We start from the raw sequence: 18,070 nt of genomic DNA, 5'->3' as shown, positions 1-18,070 counted from the left end.
CATACATGGCAAATAAGCACATGAAAAGATGCTCAACATCATACATCATTAGGGAATTGCAAATTAAAACAATGATATTCTACTACACACCTATTAGAATGGCCAAAATCCAAAATATTGATAACACCAAATTTTGACAAGGATGCGGAGCAACAGAAATTCTCATTAAATGCTGGTGGGAATGCAAACTGCTATACCCACTTGAGAAAATATTTTGGCAGTTTCTTTCAAACCTAAAGATACTCTTACCATATGATCCATCAGTTGTGCTCTTTAGTATTTACCCAAATGAGCTGAAGTTGTATGTCCACACAAAAATCTGCACACAGATGTTTGTAATAACAACTTTGTTCATAAATACCAAAAGTTATAAGCAACCAAGATAGCCTTTGGTGGGTGAGTGGCTAAATAAACTGATACATCCAGACCATGGAATATTTTTCACTGCTGACCAAAAAAAAAAAAAAAAAAAGCTACCAAGCAATGAGAAGACATTGAGGAATCTTAAATGGATATTACTAAATGAAAAAAGCTAATGTTAATAGGGTACAAACATACTGTATGTTTCCAACTATGTGACATCCTGGAAAAGGCAAAAGTATGGAGACACTAAAAATAGCCATGATTGTCAGGAGTTATTGGGGTGGGGAAGATAAATAGGCAGAGCACAAGTGATTTTTAGAGTAATGAAACTACACTGTAAGATACTATAATGGTGGATACATGTTATTATATATTTGCCCAAACCCATAGAATGCACAACACCAAGAGTGAAACCTAATGTAAACTATGGACTTTGGATAATTACGATGTGTCAGTGTAGGTTCATTAGTTTTAACAAATGTGTCACTCTGGTGGGAAATGTTGACAGTGTGGTAAAACAGTTGAAACAACAACAATTTAGGGGAATTATTAAATTGTGTAAAGTGTGCTAAAATCCTTGTCATGTAAGCAGAAGGATAGAACCAATGAATAAGTTGTTGACTTTATTAGGAAAAGTATATTTAAGTATGCATCATAAAATCTTAAGGGATACCTTAACAAGATAAAAATACAATATAAAGTTCCTAAACAATCAGAAGAAATAAAGGGAACATAGAAAGCTTTATTAATCCAACAGATGATTGGAGAACAGAGGTACAGAGGGTGGAAAAAAGGAATATACAGGTGGTAAGCAGAACCTAAACTATGTGAAAAGAAGCAAGTTGCAGAATGATATAGAGACACAGCCTAGAAAACAGTACTACAGTTTTGCAGCTTCTTTTATGCATTTGAAATTAAGTAGAGGATATAAGGAAGACTGGAGAAAGCTAGGTGAGGATTGGATAACAGGATAGTTAAGATTATATACTCTCTTGAGGGTTAATACCCCATTCCAGGGGTATTGCTTCTGGTATTTCAAAGGTGTGTTAACCTAAACGCACAAAAACAATAGACAGGGCTGACTTAAAACCTTTCACTAAAGAAGTTATAGGCCTGGGTCCTGACTACCCACCATGACCTGCCTTGTTAGTAATTTATTATCAGATCATCTTGTGAGGTTACTTTCCATAGAGCCCCCCCCTTTTTGTCCACATGTATCTCTTATAAATCACAATATTGCAGGTGTCTAAATGATAAACACAAAATTGGTGACAGCAATTAACTCTGGAAAGAAAGGAGAATGGGATCAAAGGATATACAAGGGATCTCAACTCTGTATATTTTCATTTCTATTTTATAAATCTATTTTTTAAAAGAATAAAACATAATATTAAAATTTTATGAAGGTGGGTGGTGGGTGCCCAAGCATTCATTATTTTATTTTCTATTCTTGTCTCTGTTTGAAATAATTCTTACTTTAAAAAATGAGTTTAAAAAGAGAGAAGAGCAAGGCATAAATATCATGTATATATACATATACATTTTATGTAATTAAAGTAATATATATGTTAGAATAAACATGCAAAAAAAATTCTGGAAAATATACACCTGACTTTTTTTTTAATCCTCACCTGAGGACATGCTTTTATTGATTTCAGAGAGAGAGAAACATCAAGAGTGAAACATCGACCATCTGCCTCCTGCACACCCTTATGGGGGATCGAGCCCACAACCCAGGCATGTGCCCTAACCAGGAATTGAAATGGCAACCTTTCAGTGCATAGGACGACGCTCCAACCAACTGAGCCACACCGGCCTGGGCTACACCTAACTCTTAAGAGCAATTGTCTCTGCAGAATAGGATTATAACCTATTTCCAGTATCTGTTATATATTGCTATTTTTTAAATTTATCTTTATTGTTGAAAGTATTACAGATGTCACCCTTTTTCCCCACTGACCCTTTAATTTTGTTTAGTTTTACAATGAATATGCATTACTATGGTAAGCAACAACAAAAAAATTTTTAAATAGGAATAAAAAAAGAAATCAACGGAGCCTGAACAAAACTTTATAAGTTGTGTTTATCAGAAAATCTCAAAAGCGACAACAGTTAAAACAAAAGAAAAACAACATATTGGAATTTAGTGCTAGAGTACATTATGTCAAAATGCTGGGAGGAGCTTTTAACAAATCAATGCAAAACGTAGTTATTTTCTTGAATTCTCGCTCAGCACTTCCATTATTGCAATAGGCAAACTGAAAGAATAAGATATTATCATTTTGATTAAAGGGATGCCTATGCTATCCTATGGAAGCTGGTCTTAAAGATTAGGCCATTCTTAGACTGTAACTGGATAATGCTGGCTTCGCTGATTTGAAGTAGAACGCTAATCTAGGCAATTTAGAGTGACAACAAAACTATAAGATTGCTGGCATGGTAACCAGAAACAAACAAACAAAAAAACACAAAACGTACTGAGAGACTGGAACAGTCCTCTTGCCAGTGGCAGTTATCATTTATTGTACATTGGGTTGCAAGTATATTTGCATTTATTTTAATATAAATATCAGATATTTCCAAATATAAAAACTTTATAGTAGATCATGAATGAATTTAGGATAATACGCATGTTGTGTGTGAGGGCTAATTTCAAACAGAAATCATAGTTCTGAGATGTAATCTTTGTGCTATGTGAACATATTTTGAATAGAAATCTACTGTAAATAACAGAAGTATAGGATAATTACACTCTTTCAGTATTATGTGGCCACATCATTGTGAGTATGCTTTACAATTACCCATGAGTGGGTTCATTATCTTTAATGGAAAAGGAGAATTGCCATAATCATAATTCACAATCCTATTGCTGAGATAGAAATCAGTCATATGGTACCTGTTAGAAGATCAAAAAGGAAAAAGAAAAAAGGATTTGCATCAAATAATGCAATGTCAAATACACTGATTTTTTTCCAACATAGGTAGTGCATTTTTCATTAAATTTCTTTTAAAGCCTAATGGCCAAAGTTTAAAAGATAATTTTAGGTTAGTATTTCCCAAAAATGGATATAAAAATTACCTAAAATGGGCCCTTACAAAAGATAGGACAGAATAGGGTTTACCATGGACCTCTAAACAACTTTTTGATTCACCTGGAGTAAAAGCAGTCTCTGTAGGAACTGCCTCCAAGTTAAAAACTACTGTGACATTTGGCAGCATTTGTTAAAATTTTAAATGTTTATAACCTTTGAATATAGCTTTTCAAATTCTAGGAAATTATTCTACAGAATCCCATAAGAGCACAAAGATGAATGTAATGGATATTTATTGTAGTATTGCTTGTGGGGGCTTTTTGTAGCAGTTAAAAGTTGGTAACAATTTAAATGTTCATTATTGGCAGGTATTTAAACAAATCATGGTATATGCACACAACAAAATGGTTGATATACATACATACATATTTATTTAAATAACACAGATTCACAGGTACCACCATAGAAAGATGTGCATGATATATTAAGAGAGAAAAAGTATGCTGTAAAATGCTATATTGAATATGATTCCTTTTTCATTGTTAATATCTCTAGGGAAGGATAAAAAATTAGAGGAGTAAGCTGTAAATACATTGTTGATCTGTTGACTGTGGAGATTACGGAAGACTTTCACTTTTCAGTTCATGTATTTTTGTAGCATTTCAACCTTATATAATGTATATATATTAATTTTATAATCAGAAAAAAATAATTTAAAATTTAGACCTGATTGAGTAATGAGACTGGGATTTTGCATACACACACACACACACACACACACACACAAACTCCTCTAAGCATTTTGACTGACTTAGGTCAAACTAATCAAAAATACATATAGAAACAGACTAGGCTATCCAAGTTTGATTTTTTTTCTTTAACATGGTGTTATGAACTAAAACATATCCTGTCAAAATTCATACATTGAAGCCTTTAATCCCCAATACTTCAGAATGTGACTGTAGATAGGGCCTTTAAAGAGCTAATTAACTTAAAATGAGGTCATTAGGGTAGGCCATAATCCAATATGACTGGTGTCATTAGGAGATTAGAATACAGACACACAGGCACACAAACAGCACCAACCATTTGAGACGACACAGTGAGGTGGCCATCTACAAGCCAAAGAGATGTCTCAGAAGAAACCAACCCCACTGACATCTTGATCTTGGATGTCTAGCCTTCAGATTTGTGAGAAAATAAATTTCTGTTGTTTAAAATGCCAACCAGTCATGGTATTTTGTTATGGCAGCCCTAGCTAATTAATGCAGATGGTAAAACTGATAAGAGAAATTATAAAAACAACTTTAGATTTACATTTTAAAACTTACTTTGCCCTGCTCAGTGTGGCTCAGTTGATTGGGCATCGTCCCATTCACCAGAAGGTTGCTGGTTAGCTTCCCAGTCAGGGCACATGCCAGGGTTGCAGGGCAAGTGATGGATGTTCTGCTCTCACATCGATGATTCTCTTTCTCTCTCCCTCTCCCTCTCTCTCTAAAAATCAACAGAAATATTTTTTTAAAGAAAAGAAAAAGAACCTTACTTAATAACAACATAGATAACCGTTGAAAACTTTATGCTAAGTGAAAGAAGCCAGTCACAGAAGACCACATATTGTATAATTCTATTTATATGAAATGTCCAAAATAGGCAGATCTCTATAGACAGAAAGAAATTAGTGGTAGACTAGGCCTGGGGGCCTTGGAGGAAAATTAGGAATGACTGCTAATGGCTATAGGGTTTCTTCTGATGCTGTAGAATGCATCCTAAAAATTGTGGTGCTGACTGTGCATCTCTGTGAGCATACAAAAACCATTAAAGTGGACACTTTAAATGGGTGACTTGTATATTTGTGAATTATATCTTGTGAAAGCTGTTTTATTAAACTCATTTTATAGAAATAAAGAAGAAAATCACAAAATTGAAAATAGAGAAGTAACCATAAACGGATGAAATCAAAAGAATTATTGTACAGTAATTTACTCAACTCTATACAAATAAATTTGTTATTTCCTAGGAAAATGTAAATTAACAAAATTAACACAAGAAGATGAAAATAAACAACCAGTTACAATTATAGAAATTGAAAACTCCCACAATGTATGAGGCCCAGAAATTTCAGATAAATGCTACCAAATCTTTCTTTTTTTTAATATATCTTTATTGATTTCAGAGAGAGGATGGGAGAGGGAGAGAGAGAGAGAAACATCAATGATGAGAGAGTCATTGATCAGCTGCCTCCTGCATGCCCCCAACTGGGGATCGAGCCCACAACCCAGGCATTTGCCCCAACCAGGAATGGAATCGTGATCTCCTGGATCCTACCTAGGTGGATGCTCAACCACTGAGCCATGCCCAGCTGGGCCCAACTCTTAAATTACTAAATAACTCCAATGCATTTTTACCTGTTTCATAGCACAAAGAAAAATTCAAATTGTCTTCTTCAAATTTCAAACAAAGCTGTAACTCAATCTCACGAATGTCAATGAAAAAATTCTATACAAACTGTAAACAAATAGAATTAGAGATCCCATTAAAGAATGGCACACCAATGACCAAGTGGGTGTATTTCTGGAAGAAAACTTTTTAATGTTAGAAATCCATTAAAATAATTCACTATATTAGCAGATCAAGGGAGAAAAATAATACGGTTTTCACAGATACTGAAAAGCTATCTGACAAAATTCAAGATCCATTTCTGATTTAAAGTAGTCTTAATAAAGTAGGGATAGATATATACTTGGTTCACATTATGGTATTTAAAACAGTCTAATACTGATGCATAAACAGACAAACATAGCAACGGAACAGAATACAGTCCAGAAATAGAGCCAAATATATACAGGATTTCTGTGTAGGAATAAAAGTCACATTTCAAATCAGTGGAGGAAATGGTTGTATTCAACAAATGGTGTAGCGACAACTGGCTAGACATAACACTAGATCCCTACCACATTCCTTGCACCAAAATAAATTCCAGATAGGATTAGTTTTTAAGAAACTAAAACATAGTAGACAAAAATCAGCTGGATATGTTCATGACCTTGGGATAAGGAAGGTCCATTTTAAAAAGACACAATAAAAAAGCCATAAGAAAAAAGTTGTTATATTTGACTATATTAAAATTTAAAATTTTCTACAAGGAAAAATGCTCCTTACCTCAAAATAATTCAGATGGATCAGAGATTTAAACCTTTTTTTAAAAACATAAAAAATAACATGGGAATTTTAAACACATATTCCCAAAGTGAGGAAGGAATTTCTAAACAGGACATAAAATCTAGAAGCCATAGAGAAAACATTGACAAACCTGAATGCAAAAAATTTTTTTATATCTGCATGGAAAAAACACTATAACCAAAGTCTAAAGACAAGTCAATAGTCACAGCACTAGTTTCCTTAACATATAACAAATCTCCTGCAACTCAGGAAGAAAAAGACCAACAGAAAAATAGGCAAAGTATATGAACTAACAATTCACAAAAAAAGAAAACTGCTTTCAGTATGTCAAAATTACTGAAGCTCATTCCTAATGAAAGAGATGCTCAGTTACAATGAGATACCATTTTCACCTATCAAATTTTCAAAAATCTAAAAGTTTGATAACACTATTTTTTTATGAAGATGTAGGAAAACAGGCAGTCTCTTCCATTTCTGACAGGAATGCAAACTGGTACAACTAGGATGGAGATAAATTTAGCAATATCTATCAAATTTTAAAATAATTGACCCAGCAATTATATTTCAGATAATTTATCCTAGTGTTAAACTCCCACATTTGCAAAATGACACATGTATAGGAATATTTATTGCAGCATTGTTTGTAATAGCAAGGGTTGAAAACAACCGAATGCCCATCAAATAGGGGACAGTTTAAATAAATAAAAGATCTATGTGATTATACTAGTGGCCTCTATAACTTATACGAAAAATGGTAACAGGCTATTTCTGAGGAAGAAAACTGAGGGACTGGGGATCAGTGATTAGAAAGACTGACCTTTCATTGTATAGCTTTTTTGTACTCGAGTTTTTTCCTATGTGAGTGACTAACCTATTTTTTAAATTTATTTAATTATCAAATTTGTGAAAATTAGTATTGTCAAACACTATCAACTTTCCAGATGTCAACTCAGGTATTCTTCACAACAACCCTATGATGTAGGCACAATTGTTATATCCATTTCACAGATGATGAACCCCTGTCACACCTGTCATACTATGACTTCTCTGGGCCCTGGACACTGGTCATTGTGGGACCCTTCCACCATAAAAATACTGAAAATTATATTTTATAACTGCTTTGGCATGTAAAGATAAATATAATCCAGGATGGATTCATTATTACATATTAATTAGTTTTATAGTCATTTTTTTCCTTCTGATTTTAAAAGAAATTAAACTTAAAACATTTTCTTGTTCTCCGAAAAGTATAACAGGTCCTAGGCACTGTGCCTATTGTGCCTAATGGATACATCAACCTGTAGGCACAGAGAGGTTAAGTAACTTGCCCAAGGTAACACAGCCAATAAGTGGTAGAGCTGGGAAATTAAACCCAGGTAGTGTGATTTCAGCATCTGCGTTTGAATCTGTATGCTAAATAAAGCAAATCACAGGGGAAATTATGTAGTTATATATGTGCTAACATGGACTTACCTACAATATAAGTGAAAAAAAATCAGAGGTAGGAATAGTGAACATATTATGTTTTTTTTTAAAAAAAAGTTTATACACACCCACACTATCTCTCAAAGAATTTTTTTTTAATGTCTGGTGAAAGGGATTGATGAACAGAGCCTGGGAGACTTACTTTTCATTGTATGTTCCTCTGCATTATTGGATTTGTTTTTTGGTATTTTTACCATGAGCATATATTTACAGATGAGGAAACTAAAGCTCAAACAGGGTTAAGTAATTTGCCAAAAATTACACAGATAGTAAAAGAACCAACAGCATAAAAGTATGAATGACTATTCAGCCAATCAACAATCAATTGACTTTCCTAAGTACAGACCTTTCAATGTATTCTTGTTAAATTTCATCATTTTAAGTCCATAGAACCAGTTGGCCAGGCTCTTTTTGCATCCTGATTCTGGATCTGTTGCATTCATCTTTATGACCCAGTTAAATATGGCAAGCATGCTTTCATGTTTCCATCCAACCTATTGATGAAAATGAGCTACCAATCCAATTGGTTGTACCATCTACTATTTCACTTGTACCCCCCAATTTCCCCTTGCTCATAGGACATCTGAAGGTCCAAATGTCACAGAATTTTGGAATGCAGTGTCCACAGCATTCCCTTGCTCACTAAGCAGTTCTGAAACCCCTTTTACAGTAGTTATTTAAAATTAATATACAATTGGTTTCTTTACAATGTTCGGCAGGTTTCTGAAGTTTACAACCTGGCCAATTCCCCAGAACCCAAACATAAACTATGTCAGAAAGACTATGATTTCCACTCCCTAATTTTTCATAACACATTTGAACTGGACATTTTAAAAAGGAGATATATACAGCCATTTCCCCACTGGAATGAACCCACTGCCACCCAAAATAATCCAGACAACTGAACACAGCAGCTGGCAAAGGATAGATGTCTCTAGCCTTGCGGGGAAGGGATCTAAATGCATGCCCCAGGGAATTGGAAGAAGTATGGTCTCTGTCAACCTCTTGCTCTATTTCTAGCTACAACACACATGCTACAGTCAACGTGTTGGGAGAAGAACATATTTCCTGGTTTCCCTATAATTACACACTATGGTATTGAATGTTTATATACATAACCCTAACTGAACACAATTGTGAGGTTTCTGAAAAGGTTACTGTAAAGCAGAATTTAGTGAACAAATAATTCATTTTTTTATTGACTTGCCCTACCAAATTAGAGCCACATTGCCCTGCAAAGAATTTTGTCCCCTAGTTATTAAAAAAATATATACTTATAAATGTAGCAAAATTTTCAATTACATATTTTAGAGGGGAAAATGTAACACTAAAATAATAACAAATAACATGTTTTACTCAAAATGTCACAGAATAGAATGACTGAAAGCAAAAACATAACAGAATGTCAGAGATTCTGATAATTAATGATTACTTAGCTCATATTGCCTCGTCTATTATTCTACTAGGAAAGCTCAGTTTTGCTCATTTCTAATATTTTCCCATTTTAGATTCATTTTCCCTTGTCAGACCTCTTCATCAGATGAAGTCTGTATGGTTTGTTAAAGGATTTGTTCTTATGGGAGAAGATAATGTAGGGGTCCAGAATGATCTCCCCAGAATGTGCCCCCTGGCATGCAGATTATTTCAAGCTGAAAACAATTAAAATCCAACTAACTCAACAAGAGTTTGTTGCTGTTATTTTTTACCTCCCCAGTGATAGAAGAATGAAAAGGATTTCAAAATATTGATTTTTACTTTAATGGAGCAGCCATTCATATGCAATTTGGAGATGGAGAACCAAAGACTAAAACCATTTCCATTAAAGACCGGAACAAGACAGGGATGTCCACTTTCACCACTCTTATTCAACATAGTACTGGAAGTCCTTGTCATAGCCATCAGACAGGAAGAAAACATTTACACCGTGGAATACTACGTAGCTGTAAAGAAGAATCTCGTACCCTTTGAGACAGTATGGATGGTCCTGGAGAATATTATGCTAAGTGAAATAAGCCAGGCAGCGAAAGAAAAATATCACATGATCTCCCTTATACGTGGAATCTAAAGTACTTAATAAACTGACGAGCAGAATAGATTCAATGACATGGCAGCATAGTTGAGACTGACGAAATGTCAGAGGGAAGGGGGAGAGGAGGTGGAAGGGGAGAGAGTAAACAAAGAATTTATATGCATATATGCACAACCCAAGGACACGGACAATGGTGGGGAGAGGGACTGGGAAGGGGGAAGGAACGGGGGGGAAAGGGTCATTGGGGAGAAAAAGGGACATCTGTAATACTTTAAACAAAAATAAAAATTATAAAAAATATAAAAATAAAAAAATAAAATAAAAAGCTATGTTAAAATCCTAAAAAAAAAAAAGACTCAACTCTTTTTTGTGTATAAATTATTAAACATTCTCACACAGCTAAGAATAACAATCCTCATTCTATACTGTATTCAATAAACACAATTCTAACTAAACATGTTAACATACCTAATACTGATATTTCAGATTATTGTTTTTTAGTTAAGAAGTCATATCAGAAAACAGGGATTCTAAAACAATGGTCCTGACTTTTTTGAGTGATGCACTAAAATACATATATAATAGCCAATTGAGCTACATGTTATCTCTGAAATACACACAGGTTATTCCCTTCTCTCTCCCTTTTTCAAAATCATCTGTAAAGGTCTCTCAAAGTCCCTCTTGAATAACATTATTAATGGATTATCACAAAACCAGTCCTACATATTTCCCCCTAAACTATATGCAAATTACCTATTTTTCACTCTCACTTCAAAAGAAATAAATTCCCACCCCCATTCACATCCCAAATCAGTTACTGCCTTTATGCTCTTTCTCTTGATTTAGGGGTGGTAACAATTATTATTATTTCCAGTATCAGTCATAGTCTTCCAGAGAATAGTAAGGCTATAATTCATGCTTTACAGAAATTGGTAAATCAGGCAAGTGAAAAACAGCAGAAGCCCATAATTTAAATCCTCTTTGGGTTCTTAATCTAAGTCTCTGACATTTGAATTAGGATCAGTAATATATGGTTAAAACTAAACCATGAAGCAAGCCTATATAAATTGCTATAAAATCTAACTCACCCAGAAACTCATAAATTAAGAAATGAGATTGAAACTCTACTTTTAATCCTTAGTATTATACCTGAATACTACAGTACATACCATGCTAATAATGTATATTTTGTTTTTTCATTTACATTGCCTGTTACATAGAGCAAGGCCTTTTGATCTAAAGTAAAGGTAATTTGCAGCTGAAAGCTACTCCTCTGAAAAGATTTTTTTTTCAGTTAATAAAATTCCGAAAGCATTTTGTATCAAATCTACACTCCATTTATTCTAAGTACAGTAATAGGAATTATATCTTATCTTCTCTTTGTTGTGATTTAAGTCTAGACTCTTTGTATCCATCTTCTCCCTTTTCCCTTTGATGCCCATTTTCTAAAAACCATGGATAAGCTAAAATCGCATGAGACTGAAATATTGCTTATAAACAAAAGAATTACCAGACTATTTCAGATGATGCAGAGGTAAGTGGGCTTTGGTTCTCCATCTCCAAATTGCATATGAATGACTGCTCCATTAAAGTAAAAATCAATATTTTGAAATCCTTTTCATTCTTCTATCACTGGGGTCCCCCTCTTCTCCTAGTTCCTCTTTGTCCACTGCTATATTGCCTACCTAGTATCTCTTCCATCCAGTCCAGTCTCATCTTCCTTAAATGCTCACTGGCAAATGGAAACAGGAAAAGGAAAGGGATACTACTTAAGAGATATATAGAAACTGACATTTCTTGAACACTTTTTTGTGCCAGGCACTGAGCCAAGCATTTTACACATGTCATCTCGCTTAATTTTATAATAGCCCTACAAAATTGAAGCTATTATCCTCATTGGACAGATGATGAAAGTAAAGCTAAAACACCTTTTAAAAATGTGCCGAACACTCAGACAGCTAGCAGAGGTCAGAAAGCAAACAAGGGAAATAAGAAAAAAACTGAAAAGAAGGTAAATTCTGCTCACCTTACTCTCTACCACCTCTCTCCAACCCTCAACCCGAGGGCTCATCTTCATGGAACCAGTTGCCTCCAGCCTAATATTTTCAATGAGACTTCAACTGTAACTTTAATGTTATCTTAAATTTAACTCTTAAATGCTACCTACAATAAAATCATACATACAGTGCCAAAGACAAATAAAGAGATGGGAAAAATTTTGGACTTCCATTTCTAGGAATATGGAGGACTAGATCTCCTAAAAAAATCTCCTGATACAAAATAAAGAGAAATTCTGTGGGTTTGTTTTTACTTTTTTTGATGTATAATATAACTCAGCTAGCAAGAGAGAAGAGGAAATCTCCAAAGGTCAAAAACAAACAAAAAAAAGAAGCTGATAGCAGAACAGTAAGCAAATGTTAATGCTTCAATAGCCCTGGGGAGTTTTTGCACTTGTCAGTAATCAATAGTCAAAGAGATATAGCAGAGAAATTTTCAGAATTTATAAAACTTATAAATCCTCAAATTCAGAAAGCACAAAGCATAAACAGGATTAAAAAGAGAAATTCCAAATTGGGGAAAAAACTCAGATTTTTCCTTCCTATGTAGAGGAAAACCTCAGTTCAGTCTACCTCCTATGTTGGGAAAAACCCCGTTCTCTCCTGTGTTTCTCCTTTACTTTTACATAGACACCATACTCACACAGAACCCTTCACATCTGACACTTCTGGTCACCAAATGTGTAGAGATTTTGCCCCCCACTGAGCAATTCTCTGTGACACCAGCTAGGTGTCTTATATTTTAATTCAATTCTAACACTATCTACCTGGAAATAGTGTCAGATCCCACAGGCTAAGGGCTCAGTCCCACAAGACTGCACCCCATCTACTTCAGATGCCAATCACAAGTAGTAAATCCCTAGGTTATCCACAACTTCTGTCTGATTTGCTACAAATCAGAAGTTCTCATGCCCCCTCCTCAGATTTGATTAATTTGCAAGAGTGGCTCACAGAACTTAGGAAAACACGTTTACCAGTTTTTTAAAGGATATGATAAAGAATACAGATGAACAGCCAGAAATAATGGCTGAAAAGTTCTCAAAGATGGCACAAGACATAAATTTATAGATTTAAGATGTGAGGTAACCCCAAAGAAGATAAATTCAAAATTCCACACCAAGACATATTATAGTCAAATTTCTGAAAACTAATGGCAAAAAAAATCTTGAAATCAGCAAGAGAGAAATGACACCTTACCTACAGGGGAAACACAATTTGAATGGCATTGGATTTCTTATCTGAAACCATGCAGGCCAGATGGAAGTGGTATGATGTATTTCACATGCTGAAATTAAAGAACTGTCAACCTGAATCCTATACGCAGTGAAAATATCCTTCAGGAATAAAGGGGGAATCAAGACATTCTCAGATGAAAACAAACTAAGGGAACCTGTCACCAGCTGCATTAAAAGAATGGCTTTTAATTAAAAACCTTCCCTAAAAGAATGGCTTAAGGAAGCTCTCTAAATGAAAAAGAGAGAGAGAGAGAGAGAGAGAGAGAGAGAGAGAGGTTTAAAAAAAAAAGGAATCTTGGAACATCAGAAAGGAAGAAAGAATATGGTAAGCAGAAATACTGGTAAATAGAACTTCTCTTGCGTCTTCCAAATTATGTTGGAAGATAGAAGCAAAAATCATACTACTATCTAATGTAGTTCTAAATATATGTAGAGGAGATAGCTAAGACAAATATATTATAAATGGGGACGTAGAAAAGGACATAAAAGGAGGTAAAGTTTCTACATTCACTCAAACAGTGACCTCCTGGCTCATAGGTCAATACTCAACCACTGAGCCATACCAGTTAGGCTTTTCTTGCTTTTAAAAAAAGCATTTTCATTTTGTACTGGACCTGACCAGTTAGGTAGCTAGTCCTGCATGACCACCATTTTCTCTGAAAGACTCATCAGCAACTGCCTCAAATCTGACAACTAGATACTCTAGCTCTATTTCAAGAAACCTAGAACTAGATGCTTTTTGTGCTTTTCTCCTTTAATTTCACAAAATACATCTACTAAAGGGAAATTAGAAAATATGCTTAATCAAAAAGAAAAGTATATAAAAATCCTTGCTAATCCCAAGACCCAGAGATAACCACTCTTAATATTTTGGCATGTGTCCTCTTTATATGCACATGTACTCACTTTTGTGCAAATATTAAATCACATTTTTAGTAACTGGTCTTTTACTATATTAATATATTAAAACTTTTTCATGTCACTAAATATATGCATTATTTTTATTTTCAAAAGGAAATAAATTTGTTGATTTTTCTAATTAGAAAATGTTAACTCATTGGGGGAAAGCATCAGACAATAGAGAAATATATAAATAAGAAAGTGAAAATTGTACTTAATATCACCATCCACTAATAATCATGGCTAGTAATATAATACAGATACTTTGAGATTTTTGTGTATATATATGTTATATAATATATATACATATATAAACAAAATGGGATCATACTATGTACAGTCATATAATCTTTTCCATTTTCCTATAGAATATGGATATACTTCCATGTGAATATAGATCACTATAGATTTTTACCTAAATGGGATTATCCTATACATAATATTCTTCATCCTGATTTTATCTCCTAACAATATGACTTAGATGTCTTTTCCATTCCAATATATATAGATTTATCTTATTCTTTGTAATGACTGAGACTTTAAACTAAGAGTTATTAACACTCATTGTATAGATGTATTATAATGTAACCATTACTCAGATGATAAACATTTAGGCTACTTCTAGTTTTAAAACAATATTATGATGAACATTTGGTTGTGTGTGGGTGTGGGTGGGTGTGTTTATATGAGTAGGTATCTTTGGACTCTTGTCTAATTATTTCTTTAGAATAAACTATTAGATGTGTAATAGCTAGATTATAGGACCTAAGCATGAAATTTACACTTTCAGTTCATATTGAGCAAATATGTACAGCTACTTTATTTTTTTCTATCTAAAGTGTCTCAAAAACTCTTATGCCTCTGAATGGTACAGGAGGCATGCAGACATAAACTTGTCAATTAAAAATATCTGTATTTATTTATTTATTTATTTTTCAATTACAGTTTACTTTCAATATTATTTTGTATTGATTTCAGGTGTACGGCATAGTGATTGGACTTTACAAAGTGTTCCCGTTGATATTTCCAGTACCCACCTGGCACCATACATATAATTGACTATATTCCTTATGCTGTACTTTACATCCCCATGACTGTTCTGTAACTGTCAATTTGTACTTCTCAATCCCTTCACCTCTTTCACCCAGTCCAACCCCACTTCCCTCTGGCAGCCACCAGTCAGCTCTCTACGTAAGGTATCTTTAACTCTTGAAGTTTAAAAACATTTTTCTACTTCAAATAATCTCCTTTGAATAAATGTTGAGATTCTCAAAGTTTCTGTCCCTCCTCCCCCCCAAATTATCCTCATGGCAATTGAGGGTAGGACCCTAGCCATTGATTTTTCCTTTGGGTTTTTGTTGGTTTCATTCCACATCATTTCTGGGTACCATCCAAAGCCCATGGGGTTGGTGCTGGTATCTTTACCTAGTCTGGTCCTTGAAACTAATGATGTTTACCTTCTTGGCTCTATCATGTGACACCCCCACCACAGCTTATTGGTATGAAAGATCCCACACAGGCATGACTACTGTCCTTTGATTCATCTCCAGAGATTGATCACCCACAGCCTCTGCTTGGTGTCATCTCATCCCAATGTCATTTAGGGAGTAAATTGGCCCATGCCCCATTCACTTTCCAGAGCCTTCTCCAGGTCCCAGTTATGCCACTCTTAGTGCCATGATAAACTAGGGGATAATTTGTTCCTTCCTCCAACTCACTATGCCATTTTTAACCTCTTATCTGGGTGGCATCGTGTGGACATGATACTTCTCTAGAGGATCTTACCATTTTCCCAGTTTGCACTGGGGATGCAAAGAATTGTCTCTACTACTCTAAGAGTCTCTCAAACTTATTTGGGACTACCTCCTTCTTCTTCCTGGGTAGCCCTTCTAGGAACCATAAATGACCATATTTTATCTCTTCTTCCTATTTGGTCAAGACAAAATATTCCTTCTAAAGGTGGCAGTCACTCTGTCCATTCCCTGGGGACTTAATAATGGGAAGCTATCAGATTACCAAAAAGAAACACAGTGAGAGGTATTTCAAAAAATATCCATGCCACATACATTTTAAGGCCTTAATACTATTACCGAATTACCCTACAAAATATATACTGTACCAATTTAAACTCCCAGTAGCAGTTTATGAGATGTCCTTCCCCATAGTCCTTCAACAGTGGGCACTGAACTTGGCCGATTTGTTGTGCAAAATCTTGTAATCTCAATCGTTTAGCATGCATTTCTTTGAGTATTAATGAAGTTGACAGCTTTTGATATGTTTATATGTTCTTTTGTGAATTTCCTGTTCATGATCTTTGCCCATTATTCTACTTATATTTTCATATTTTTCTCAATTTATGAGAATTTGTTATATAATAAGAATATTAACCCAAGTTTCCCATTGCCTTTTAATTTTATTTATGGTATTTTTGCTTTTCAGAATTTTAAAAATTCTTACAAAATCAAATTTATCCCATTTTTTCCTTTTATGTTTTGTTTTTGTCTTCATGCTTACAAGAGCCTTCTACACACTGCTTATATGAATTTGCATCTACATTTTATTTTATACTTTATGTTTTAATGTTTTCATTTAAGTATGTAAAATACTTGAAATCTATTTTGGTGCAACATGTAAGGTAAGGCTCTTTATTTTAGTTCCCAAATGATTAACAAATTTTAATAATGTCCTGTTGCTCTTTGTAAAGAATAAAAATAGCCCTAGTCAGTGTTCTCAGTGGTTAGAGCATCAACCCGCACACTGAAGGGTCACGGGTTCAATTCCCTGTCAAGGGCATGTGCCTGGGCTGCAGGTTCGATCACTAGCCTTGGTTGGGGCACATGCGGGAGGTAACCAATCTATGTGTCTCAAATCAATGTTTCTGTTTCTCCCTCTCTCTCCCCCCCCTTCCTTCTACTCTCTCTAAAAATCAATGGAAAAATTATCCTTGGGTGAGGATTAACACAAAAAAAGAATAAAAATATAGTGCTTTTGATTTTCCAGATTATTGTGGCTTCAATGTAGTAATTGTAAGTGTCCACCATAAACTTCCTTTATTTTTTTACATTATACCAACTCTGAGGAACCTACGTCTAATCAAAGTTCGATCTCCTAGGCACACACTCATCTGGACTTGGGTGAGTGGTAAACAGAAAGATACCTTCCAAATGTATCTTGGAGAGGTAGAATATCTGATAATGCCCTCTGCCCTGACCATTTTCCAAAGACCAATCGCTGGTATTTCTCACACTTTCCTGGCCAGAGCTTCACTAGTCTTGAAGAACTCCCTGCATCTCAGCTGTCACAGTATCATTCTTGAGCCAATCCAGACATGTTTATTTTAGAAAGCTTAGAATTGCAAAGGACAAGTTCTCTCTGGCTGAGATATCTTCAGGATGCTGGGCGAAGTAGGAATTATCTTGGAGTGAAAAACCCCCTGAACTATTAAGGATGTCAAGCAATTACTGGATTTCCCCCAGTTTTCCACCTCCACCCTAGTAACCTCACTAACAGACCTTCTCAAGAAGAAGGAAGGCTTTTACTTAGTCCCTGGCTGCAGCCACAACATGTCAGCAACTGAAATACCTGTTTACCTCTGTCTTTATCTTGGTGTGTATCCTCAAGGTCTAACAATATGTGGCACACAGTAGGCCCTTTTTAACAAATGCTTGATGATTAAATTAACAAATAAATGAACTCTGTCCTATCATTTGATTGCTAAACCAATATCCCTCGCTCCAATCCAATAATGAAGTGCCTTGGGATATGAAAAAAATCTGCTTCAAATCCAGT

General features: G+C 34.7%; 1 protein-coding gene across 3 annotated transcripts in view; it reads right to left on the bottom strand.

Moving 5' to 3' along the window:
* The window catches only part of KLHL13 (kelch like family member 13), a gene marked incomplete at its 5' end in the record, with an annotated part of 324,985 nt that overhangs the window by 279,926 nt on the left and 26,989 nt on the right, over window positions 1-18,070 (bottom strand). Inside the window, one exon of one of the 3 annotated variants that reach the window (XM_081125985.1) lies at window positions 4,727-4,791. The exons of the other annotated variants lie outside the window; for them this stretch is intronic. Of the gene's footprint in view, window positions 1-4,726; window positions 4,792-18,070 lie in introns of those variants that run through there. 3 annotated transcript variants of the gene reach the window in all.

Source organism: Miniopterus schreibersii (assembly GCF_964146895.1).
Source record: "Miniopterus schreibersii genome assembly, chromosome: X".
NCBI lineage: Eukaryota > Metazoa > Chordata > Mammalia > Chiroptera > Miniopteridae > Miniopterus > Miniopterus schreibersii.
Note: the sequence above shows the minus strand (reverse complement) of the source record. Positions and strands in the feature narration are given on the sequence as shown.